This window comes from Oncorhynchus tshawytscha, linkage group LG15 (assembly GCF_018296145.1).
Source record: "Oncorhynchus tshawytscha isolate Ot180627B linkage group LG15, Otsh_v2.0, whole genome shotgun sequence".
In the NCBI taxonomy this organism is placed as follows: Eukaryota; Metazoa; Chordata; class Actinopteri; order Salmoniformes; family Salmonidae; genus Oncorhynchus; species Oncorhynchus tshawytscha.
The window spans coordinates 25,543,984-25,556,123 of NC_056443.1; the positions used below are offsets into that span (position 1 = coordinate 25,543,984).

Genomic DNA, 12,140 nt, shown 5'->3' on the forward strand with positions numbered 1-12,140 from the left:
TTCCTTAAACTTCTTCATATAGTGGTTGGCAGGATAATATTTATGAATAATTTTAAAGGAAACTTCCTTAATTTTGTTAACAAGTAGGTATGTGTGTGGCAACATCCAAACTTTTTCCCAACAGACATTATCAATAAATCCATTCCAATAAGTCATGACATAAGGTATAGATACAACATCCTGCTGAAACAAGGTTTGTATTGCTCTGTTGTTGAATGGACCAAAATAAATGAGTCAACAGGGTCAATAGAAGGTAGGCTCTGAGGGTCAGGTCTTGACACGTTCCTGAATAATAAAGCAACACACGAGGGAATGGCATCTAAAACAATTGCAAAATCTTTAGATGTTACCTTGTAAAGTGATAAGAATTCCTTATAACTAAGTAAAGGACCCTCTGTATTTACCAGTTGGCTCTCCAATAGGATATTATTTCGGGAACCAATATTCTAAAAACAAAGAAGTATTTTTATACAATATATCCCGATTATTCCATATATAATACCTGTGTGGAGGAAAATTATGCTTATAAATTAAGGATCATGACAAGAAAACCTGCCGATGAAAAGCAGAAAGCTTCACTGGGACTTTGTCAATATTACATTTGCAAACCAACATGAAGTTAAGGCCACCAAAAGTAGAGAAGACATGATAAGGAATACAATTATTAAAGGAGGAATTATGAGGAATAAAATGATCACATAGAAGTGGGTTTTCTTTGGAATTGTTTTATCCAATTAATCTTAAAAGTATTATTTAAGGTAGTAAAGTCCAGAAAAGTCAGCCCACCATTCTCATAAGTGTTCAGTTTTCCTAATGTAATGGGTACGGTTTTTCCACAGAAAGTTGAAAAGCATCTGGTCTATCTCCATGCTTATTTTACTGTCAAGATATAAAGATAGAGCGCCTTATGTTAGTCTAGAGATATCTTCAGCCTTGGTTATTAGCACTCTTCCTTTTAAAGATAAGTCCCTCTGTAGCCATTGATTTAGCTTCTTCATCGTTTTTTTAACAAGAGGGTTAAAATTTAGTAAGCCTCTTGACTTCTGATCCTTTGTAATGGTTATGCCTAAATATGGAAATTCTTCTTTTACTGGAATACCATAATATGAAGGTGTCACACAATCTTTGACAGCCATGAGTTCACATTTATTAATGTTAAGATATAGACCAGACGCTTTGGAAAAGGATTGTATCACATTAATCGATATGGGAATTTGGTTAGCGTCTTTCAGAAAATGTGTCGTATCGTCAACCAGCTGGCTTATAATAATTTCTTTACCAGCTATGGAAATACCTTGTACAGGACTATTATTTAAAGAATTTGTAAGAAGTTGGCTGGTTAATAAAAACATGTATGGAGAGATAGGACAACCTTGCCTAAATCCTCGCTTTAACTGAAATCGAGGTGAGGTGCCATATTTCAATTTGATAGAGCTGTTACCATGTGTATAGAGAGTCTTAATAGCCTAACAGAAAAAATCCCCAAAGCCAAGTCTCTGTGTCAAATGCTTGATAAAAATATAAAAATAATATGAAGCTATCCTCGGTTTTTAGGTCTGAGTAGTGAAGTATGTCTAATACTAGTCTGACATTGTTAGAAATATGTCTGTTCCTCATAAAGCCAGACTGTGTTTCATCAATGATTGCATCCAGGACTTCTTTCATTCTTTTTGCAAGTAGTAAGGCTAATATCTTATAGTCATTATTAAGAAGACAAATTGGACACCAGTTATCGATGAGCAGCACTTCTTTTTTAGACTTAGGTATCAGTGTTATTAATCCCTGACTCATTGTAGGTTGGAGAACATTGTATTTAATACTCTCTAAAAAGACTTCAAATAGGGAGGGAGCTACTTGTTCAGAAAATAATTTGCAAAATTCTGATGTAATTCCATCAACACCTGGTGATTTATTGTTCTTTAGATGTTTGATAGACTCTATAATCTCTTCAACTTGATGGGTTCGTCACACTGTTTAGATTCTATATCACTGATAGAGTGAACATTATTCAGTGAGTCAAAAAACATATCTATGGATTCATGACAGTATACAATTTTCTGTAAAAATTGATAGAGTATTTAGTGATTAATTTTTGGTCATCTGTAATAACACCATCAATGTTTAACTTATGGATAGTGTTATTTGTAGAGTGAAATTTCTCAAGTCTAAAGAAATAGGATGAATTCTGTTCTCCCTCCTCGATCCATTTTTTCCTAGATCTAATAAAGGCTCCTCTGCTTTTAATCTATATATATTATCCAGTTTATTATTTTGTAACTCAATCAGTTCCATCTTCTCCTCCGCCGAGAGGCTGGCCGGGGACCTCTGAGAAAGGGAAGTTATCTTAATGATCACCTTTTCCTCCTCAGCTCTTCTGGTCTTAGCAAGATTACTACCATATTTTCTAAGGTATTTGGACACCTCAAATTTAAAGAGCTCCCAGTTATTGCAATAAGATTTTTCTTCACAAGCCCTTTCCCAAAAGTGTGAAAGCAGATCTTTAACCTCAAACTTAACTATATCATTATTTAATAACGAGCTATTTAGCTTCCAGTAGGATGCTCTACCAAGGTTAGTATCAGGGGTAAATATTTTGATATCAATGTAAATGGCCCTATGGTCTGTGAGTGGAGGAGTACAAATATTTGTAGTAGCACACTCACTGTCAATACATTTGGATATAAGCCAAAAATCTGTTAGAAATTGATAAGCAAATAAAAATAAGGCCTTGCGCTTCACATTGTTTTTCGCAACCCCCTAGCATTAAGAGAAACTATCGACAAAGACAAAACAACAAAGATGATATAAAAGTATAAACTGTAGTAGGATGAGTCAAAAGCGTAGGAACAGTAAACGTAAGCGATAAGGAACCGAGATCTGCACCATTTAAGTCAATTTAAAGTGAAAATAGCTTATTCCATAATCTCTGAGCTAGATGTTATTCGGGTTTTGAAATTCAACTCAACAGAAAATTATGTTCAAGACCAAACCAAGGGTTCTTTGTAGTAAGAGAGACTAAAAACCCTCTTTAGTGTAATCAGGAACTATTCTGAGAAATACAATACAAAATAATAATTTAAATTAAAGGGTACCTACTATTTTAAGTGCATATGAAAACTGATCATAAAAAAATGGAATAAAAAATGTTTTACATACACATGTTCCTACGACCTTTTTCACTTGGTATTAATAACTAAATAGAACAATAACCGTGTAAAGTCAGAGCAGACCTGTATGCCCTTTAAAACAGTATCTTGGTTACTGTATACATAAAAAATAAATACAACGTTCAGTCTTCTTCGTAAGTTTGTAAAGAAAATAGGCCTTCTGGTCATACAAGAACAAACTAATAAATTGAGGTACCTGAGTATTCCAAAAAATAGTCACCTGATGCTTGTTAGGTAACGTTAATCAATACAAGGAAAATTAGAATAAAATGGCCGAAACCATAAATCTGTTCCTTCTGGTGAGATTTTGGGGAGGAATATGGATTTCTGAACCATTGATGAAGCCTCGTCCTCTGACGAAGTAAGCAGCCTTTCCCTCATTTCGTGCTATCTTGATCGTTGGCCACAACTTGTTCCTTCTTTCTATGTCCTCTGGGCTGAGATGCTCAGCGAAACGCATACCATGGCTCTGAAGGAAGGCGTTCTTCCTAGCAGCTTTCCAGACAGCATCCCTGTAGAATCTGGCAGTGAAGAGGATGATGATACCGCTAGGTCTTGAATCGTTTTGCTGTTGCTTCTTGCCGAGGCGATGCACAACGTCGATGGTATCACCAACTTTGTTCTACTCTGCAGGCATAACCTCTTGGCAGATGTGGATAGCATCTCCTCGCACATCCTCATTCTCCACCTCTGGCACACCGTAGAGTCTCAGGTTCCATCTTCTTGTGTATTGCTCCAGGTCAGTGAGATGTCTATGGTAGACATTGTTATTCTTTTCCACACTTTTTTCAACTTTTGCCACTCTCATTTTCACATTCTTGATTTCACCACATGCAAACTCCAGTCTTTATCAAGTCTTTGATAACCATGGTGTTTCCGCCTACCATTTACTAGTAGGCAAGTCAGTTTTACAGTTCTTATTTACAATGATGGCCTACCAAAAGGCAAAATACCTCCTGCGGGGACGGGGGCTAGGATTAAACATTTTAAATGAATAACATAAATATAGGACAAAGCACATCACGAGACAACACAACACTTGTTGTGAGAGACCTAAGACCACATAGCAAGGCAGCAACACATAACACAGCATGGTAGCAACAGAACATAACATGGTTGCAAAACATGGTGCAAACATTGTTGGGCACAGACAACAGCACAAAGGGCAAGAAGGTAGAGACAATACATTTAAGGGGTGCTTCATGATTGTGATTCCAGAACAAAAACGTTTAAATGTCAGTGCTTAGGAACTACAATGGTTCAAATTAAACTAGGCTTTCTGTGAAGAACTACAACTCCCTGTTTCACATTGCATCGGGTCCAGCGGCAGTGACCGGAAATAACTCCGAAATTGTAACCCCTTCTTTGGTTTGTTTTAGACAATGTACACTAATGGATACAATTATTTTTAGCCACAGCTTTTTAAACCAAACTGTAGATGGAAATGCATGCTATTCATTTTGTACTATGCCCTTCCATCTAAGATGTAAGCCTAACTTAGCGCTTCTTGCATGTTGAATGTAGGCCCTAAATCCTTTGTTGCTAAATCTATTTTTGGACGGTTAAATGTTGCAGGAGGCAGGCAGGATCACGTGCAGAAGTTGTTTATTTTTAAAAATGACAATTTAGATGTTCAAATGACAATATTTACAAAATAATCTAAATTTATATTTACAAACACCCTAACAGGTCAATGATAATACAATACTTGAAGCAAACCTGTCGATTCCATTACTCAGGTTGGGGTATACCAGGCTCACGTCAGGTTCTCCTCACAGTCACATAAATGGTAAATGACATGCAAGAATGGCCTATATATTACATCTAACAATTCAACAGAAATGTACAGAGTGCTTCCTTTAACCCAAAGATGACAATAAAACATGCAGTTACGTTTTCAACACAGCATGTCAACCACAGTCCCCTGAATGGTGTGATTTCCATCTAACCGGGTGGGCTAAGCGACCACCTGGCGTCAGAGGTGACAGTAGTTCTACTACCCTCTGTCAGAATTCCTGATGACTCGGAGGTCTGTTTTTCATTGTGGTTGATCTGGTGCTGGATGTGTGGCTTTATACCAGAAAGAGGACAATGTTTTGTTCCTACTGCATACTAGTTTGTTTACTCTACACCAGCAGCTGTTGCAGGTGGGTGGGAATGTCTGGGTGTGTCAAAAAAAAGTTCCTCTTTGATACCATTTATTATGTTGAGAGGTGCATTAACATTTTAGGGTGGTTAATAGAAAACTGTTGCTGATCAACACTACATTTGTAACCGTCACAGTTCTATCCACGAGAGCATCACAGCTCCTCCATTGATAGATCACAGATTTAAGAAATACAATCATGTTTCAATGCACTCTTGGGCAGACTTCATATCAAGGAAAACAGATTTTTTTTTAAAAGGATGTCAATACTTTGATCGAGACATCCCTGAAATCTCATACAGAATTTATATTAATACAAATCCTGTATGCCTTACCTGACGTAAAAAAGTAACTACTTTTATCAAAGCTTTGTGTGTACTGTATTTTCATATGAACTCCCATAATATGTAGGCTATAACTATGTAAGATTAGTAAAAATCATATGGTTTAGATCTGTGAAGATAAGAACATTTTATATTCTAAGTTAAGATCAGTGCCTCTACCTACAAAAGTCAAAAGTACTACAATAGGTCATATTTCATCACTTCACATGACAATTTACATTTCACAACCATGAGCTTATATCTTTCTGAAATAAGTTTCAGACCAGGCCTTAAATTCCAGCCCTTTTTCTTGGCCAACATGTAGACACATCCAAAGAGATCAGGGAGCATCTTCATTAGGTCAACCAATTCTAAATCCTCAGCACTGCAGAAGGAGAAACAAAACACTTAGCCACCTGCAATGGTAAGACAGTTAAATGTTTTAGTACGGGGGGGAAAAAAAAACCCACAGTCTTAGGTACTAGTGCTCATGGAGCGTAGTAACCAACATGTTCAGGGTAGGGCTTTCTGCCATCCATCTTTATCATCAAGTCAGACGGCAGCTGTAACAAAGGGGAGAGGGTATTCACGCTTTTAATATACATGTACAGGTACACACATTTAATAAAATGACAACTGGTTCACCTTGGATCTCCACTGACAGGTTGTCTCCATAGCACTTCTAGAAGCTCTTGGGCAGCATTACGACACTTCCCATCCTCTCATTCCCAACTTTCCTGGAAGACAACAATGTACAGTAGAAGTGTCTAGTCATACATTCATGTACTCAGTTTAATGCATACACTTCAGCATTGTCTCTCATTTTGCCCAAGCATCCTATGCATCTGAATATTATAAACAAATTATTTTCATTATGCACGTTACAGTATTATCATTGTGTTATAATTGTCACTGTTAATCATTGTGTCAACCTTACTGGAATCCTGATCCATAAATGTTTTGTCCTTATCTCCTTATGTTTAGCTTTAGTTTGTGTGTTGAATGCAATGTGGTTAATTGTTATTTTCATTACACAGTGCCATACTAATAAAACAACTTTTCAATTGACAAGGATTTTCACCTGTGGTTTCCAGAAGGAGGGATGATTCAGGGTCTCCACTGTAGTCTTAATTTTTCATCCACGCAAAGTGATCCTCCAGTGACCAGATATTGTGCTAAAAGCTGTCTTCCAGTCATCCTCCTCCCTGATGCAGATGAGATTGTATGCACTCCGCAGGGCCAATTTGGTTAAAAAAATAAAAAAGTTAAACTGAGCCCCGCAGAGCTCTTTAATGGCTGCCGGCAACAATGGGAGAGGGTAACGGTACTTGGTGATGTCATCGAGTCCTCTAATCAATACATAAGCGTAAACCTCCATCCTTGGCCACGAAGAATTAACCTGCGGACACGGGAGAAGTGGACGTGCGGATGAAACCTTGTTGGAGCGCCTCATGAATGTACTCTTCGGTGGCCTGGGTTTCAGCCACCGACAGAGGGTAGATGCATCTGCATGGGGGCGCAGTGAGTAGTTTGATGTGTCTGATGGTCCCGGAACCTAAATACTGATTATCGAGGGCTTGAACCAGGAAAGGCGAGGAGAGCGGGTATTAGTTGAAGTTGAGGCAAGGGTCTGGTCAATAAAGTTCCCCGCAGCACAGGAATCCACTATTGCTGTAGAAACAGTACATGAGGGACAGTCAAATAGTACAATCACCACCAAAAAGAGTTTTGCAGAAAGGGATGAGGGGATACTCACATTCACAGGAAGTAAAAGATGTAGTGACCATCCCTCTACACTTGTGGATCCCGAGTTGGGCCGTATTGGACACTGCTGGAGCAGGTGCCCACAATAGAGACAGAGCCTCAGCTATCGCCGCCTGCATTGCTCCACTGCGGGGAGGCAAGTGACCCCTACCCCCATGGTTTCAGGCTCTGATCCAAAGTGTTCACTGAGGGAGGGAGAGAAGTGATGAGTGCCGATGCTCCCGAAAAAAGGTTATCCAACTGGATGGCCATCACAATGAGTGATATCAAGCAGAGGTTGTCCTCGATAGGCCAGTCCCGTCTGAACCTCTTCGCACAGTCAGGCCACTGGATGTTGCTACTGTCCAGATGGTGAGTACGTACTCAGCAGCTGTCTGGTCCTCCGTAGTTGGAGTAGGCACTCACCCGTCTCTGCCCTCCAGTGGATGATCGAAGATGCCATGAACCCTGCATACAAATCCAGCTCCTCTCCCAGACATCTATGGCCCGTTCCAATGCCCACCCAGTCAAAGAAATAACCGTGGCAACCTTGGACCTCTCGGCAGTAGGAGTTCCCATCTGGTGCGAAAAGTAGAATACTGTAGTCAGAAGCTACAGCATTTACATGGGGTGCTGTCATATTTATCCAGGAGGGACATCGCTGACCTGCGCAGTTAGCTGAATGGGCTGGTGGTAGAGTATCCTCCACTAGTTGAAGGCAACTCCTCTCGGGTATGTTCAAGACGTTGAACACTGCGAAGAGCCTCTTCCATAGCCGTCCCCAGTTGTGCCCGCTGGTCATGGTGATTACAAAGTAGGTATCCCTGCTTGTCGACCATCTGCTACTTCCATTTTGTGAAGCAGTATTCTGTAACCTAGATGCTGGGAGTCAAGACATAGGGGGTAAGTTGAATAGCGCAAGTACCATAGACCAATACGGCATAGCGTCTACACATGAACAAAATAATACAATACTGCCCAGGGAAAGAACCTAAGGGAGTGCCAGATAAAGGGGAGGTAATACGTGAGGTAATGGAGTACAGGTGTGCTTAATGAAGCACAGGTGAGCGTAGTGATGAATGCCAGGTGCGTGTAATGATGGTTCCCAGGACCGGTGGTTAGTAAACCAGCGACGTCGAACACAGGAGGGGAGGAGCAGGAGTAGACGTGAGAAAGGTAAAGGAGATGAGACAGAATCAAATGCTCTTTGTGGTAAACAGTAGCAGTGGTTTATGAAGCCAAAGTGGCTATAAGTTCTAAGTAAAAGACGCAAAAACAAACCTTAAGAACGGGAAGCATATAACAGTACACATAGAACAAATCTACTGCTTTTAGACTGGCGTTCAACAAGAATGACAGATCTATAACTCACAGTTGTATGTGAAATTGGTGAGGTTGCCCAAAACATTACATATTGCAACCAGTGGCGATTTTAGCATGTAAATCTTGGTGGGGCAAACAAAACCCCCAAAAACGTGGGATGCATGCCAGCAACGCCAGTACAGAGCACAACAGTAAACAAAACATGAATTGCACTATAACAGTGACAAACTGTGCCCAGAAACGGTACATAAAGCTGTCCCAACAACAGAGTCCCAACAGCAGTCCCAACACTTTACCACTGATACACCAGGGTATCAGTGGAGCCTTGTCTGGCAGTGAAACAGTTCATTCAGCCTCATTTACTTATTTAAAAAACAAACATAGCTGATATGACTGACTCGTTTAAACAAATGTGGTTTCTACTGACAATTGAGATGTACAAACTATGGCATAAGGGGACAACAAGCAGATGAGGCAATCCGTGATTTCAATTAAGACATTAATGAGCGAGCTAAGATGGGCATAGCCAGTATAACTATTTGTTCAGCGCTTTTAAAATGTATGTCGTGGAAATATTTGGTCAATCATATTTCACAAATACCGGACGGAGCATGTGAGTTCAAATATACATTTATTACGTCATAATAAAAGCCGAGCTGGATCATGAATACAACTGCCTTCCAGTCTTGGCACAGACTTCTTATGCATTTGTCTCTCATCAGGGTCTTCATTGATCATCCACTCAATGAGGTCTTTTGTCACCTCATCTGCCACATGTTCTAGTGTGTAAGTCCCCTTGATTATGTTTCGATTCTGTTCAAGTTCCTCACCAAGTGGACCTTCAAAGGGGTGGTGTCCACCAGAAAGGATGTAGTATACCAACATCCCAGCCACCTGAAATTTCAACAATCATTCAGTCCATCGCTCTACAAACAGGAAATAATCTTTATTCTATCTCCACGTTGCTCAACCTGTATGTCAGAGCTCCTCTTATATCCAGAGCCTTGTTTGTCTAACGTCTCCTTGGCCATCCAGCATTTTGTTCCTGCAGGGACTGTGTGTAGAGTTGTTTGTTCCACTGTCAGTCTGCGACTTATGCCAAAATCTGCCAATTTTGCATTTCCATTGATATCTGTTAAGGATAAATAATATCACAATATCATGCTTTTCATAATTATATGTACTAGAAAACGAGTTTAAAATACTGCATATGCAATTTTTTAACACATAATGGTGAAAAACATGTATTAGATTTAGAGTGAAAGGCTTAACTGTGCAATGCTATAGTATCTCTCACCTATCAAAACAGAGGTTTGATATCCCGATGAAGGACTTGGTAGTTGGACAATGAAGGACACTTAAACTGCGGAGCACCTCTTGAGTGATTTTAATCAGGGCATGAGTGTCGTCCTTGGACAGGTGTGTATTAATGTACTCATCCAGAGTGTATTCACAGAGCTGAAGAGCAAGATAACCAAAGAAACTGTCTTCTGCAAAGTCCATGTATCTCACAATACAGCTACTGTCAAGCTCTGGAAGACGTAAAAATCCTTCCGCCCACTTGAGAAACTGATAGTTTGACCTGATCATTCTCTTTATGGCTACTTCAGTGCCATCATCCCTCAGACCCAAGAAGACCTCAGATCCATCACTTCCCTTTGCTATGCAAAAGTAATCATCATCATTTATAAGAGTGAGGTTTCCTACTTTATAAACTTTACTTTCATCCATGTTGGCAAGCTTCTCTAACTGTGTCTCCCACCGCTTGCTGACTTTGTGCCATTTGCGCTGTAATGGTGATGTGTCAGTGGTGGGGTGGAACGGCTTGACACTAGAAGACTCATCAAGGCCAGATTCCTCAACAGCAGTAGATGAAGTATTACAGGTTCCAGTACTTTCTTTGTCTTTTGACATGTCTTGCTTCTCTTTCTTCTTCTTCTTCTTGACTTCTGAGAAAATGCCATCTTTGTAATCTTCACTTGCTGAGTTGGAAACAATAAATTGTCTCTTTAAAGACATGTTTAGATTACTCAGTTTTTGTTTCAGGTTTTTGTCCATCCCCATTCTTACTGAATTAAGCAATTCCTCAGACGCCCAGTGATGTAATGATATTAGGGACACAATGAAATGAAAGCAGATCTGCAAGCAGCCCATAGGTGTAGACCTTGATGTTTAAGGTGTGCTCTTTCTACAAAAAAGGGACAATACCTTTGCATAATGTTGTAAGGAAGGACTTGCTCCAGCCATCTTTGTCTTTTGTCTTCTGTATGATTACATACAGTGTTGTAACAATTAACAGCAACTGTTGTACATCAGCATTTAGTTTCTCACTAGAAAGCAGCTCCACTAGTTTAGGAATTATGGTAAGTGATACCTTGTTGGGTATTTCTGTCATTGTGCACACTACTGAATGCAAGTTTCTTGACTTCAGGATTCCCTGAGAAATTCTAGACAGACGTGTGCTTGCATCTTTGTCAAGAGAATTATGTTCTCAGTGTTCATAAACCCAATTGAATGGATTACTCAGCCTGATACCCAGAATTTGTAGGAAACTTGTTGGAATGAATCTGACGGAGGCCCAGCTACAATGGTCAGGAATGTTTATTTAGAGAGCTCTCCCTATCATTTCCGGTACATTGGTTTATATACCTCACATTTCGTCATAAATGTCCCTCCTCCTCTCAGATACAATGTCAACATAGTTAACAAGTCTTCTCCTACTCATATGTTGTCTGCCACCTGTTAAACAATCTACTACAAGCCCAAGGTCTCTCCCCTCCCTGGGTGGGGACAGAATGTCCTGTAAGCAACACAGTGTTCCAGCTTGTCTGATGATAGCTTCATTTGTTTCTCCCTTACACCCTGCTTACATACTAAAAAAGAAACAGAAAGTCCTTGTTCTAATTCTTGACTAAAACTACACACATCAGATTTAGTTTTATGATTCTAATACGTTTCATACAATCATACAGTGACAGGGTAGTATTCTGTTAGTTATAGTTCTACGTTAAATGTATACATCATTTAGTCATTATTCATAAAATTCATAACAATCTTCAAGACAGATATCTAGTTTATTAGAGTCCCTCAGCCATTTAATGCTTCTCTGGCGTTATTCCTCATTGTCAAAACACAAATCAATCATAGTAAATGCTTTTTGAGGATTCTCCTCTAGTAGGTGTTTGTCAAAGCAGACAAACATCTCAGTTGGGGATTTCTGCTGTACTATACTGAGTTGAAAATCTACAAAAGGTAGAATTATGGAAAACAACGTATCTTTTGGTGCCACGTGATGAATTATTTTGATTAGATTTGTTTTAATATGCTCATCATTAGGCTGTATAACAGGTCTTATTTGCGCAAGAGCACCAGCATGAATAAGTATCCTCACAATATCCTCTCTATCATCCTCCACTGCAATGTCAAGTGGTGTAAGCC

The 12,140-nt window shown here is 39.5% G+C and overlaps 1 long non-coding RNA gene across 4 annotated transcripts; it reads right to left on the bottom strand.

The window, feature by feature from the left end:
• Positions 1-5,358: 5,358 nt before the first annotated feature.
• On the bottom strand, positions 5,359-8,346 carry LOC112214709. Of its 4 annotated transcripts, none has more exons than XR_002948145.1 (6): positions 8,046-8,346; positions 7,393-7,958; positions 6,718-7,307; positions 6,282-6,373; positions 6,107-6,199; positions 5,359-6,021 (listed from the first exon to the last, which is right to left on the bottom strand). It is a non-coding gene; the product is annotated as an uncharacterized LOC112214709 (long non-coding RNA). The 4 variants fall into 4 exon arrangements; XR_006078942.1 differs by having other exon boundaries at positions 7,393-7,585; positions 7,806-8,346; XR_002948146.1 differs by having other exon boundaries at positions 6,299-6,373; positions 7,393-8,346.
• Positions 8,347-12,140: the final 3,794 nt, after the last annotated feature.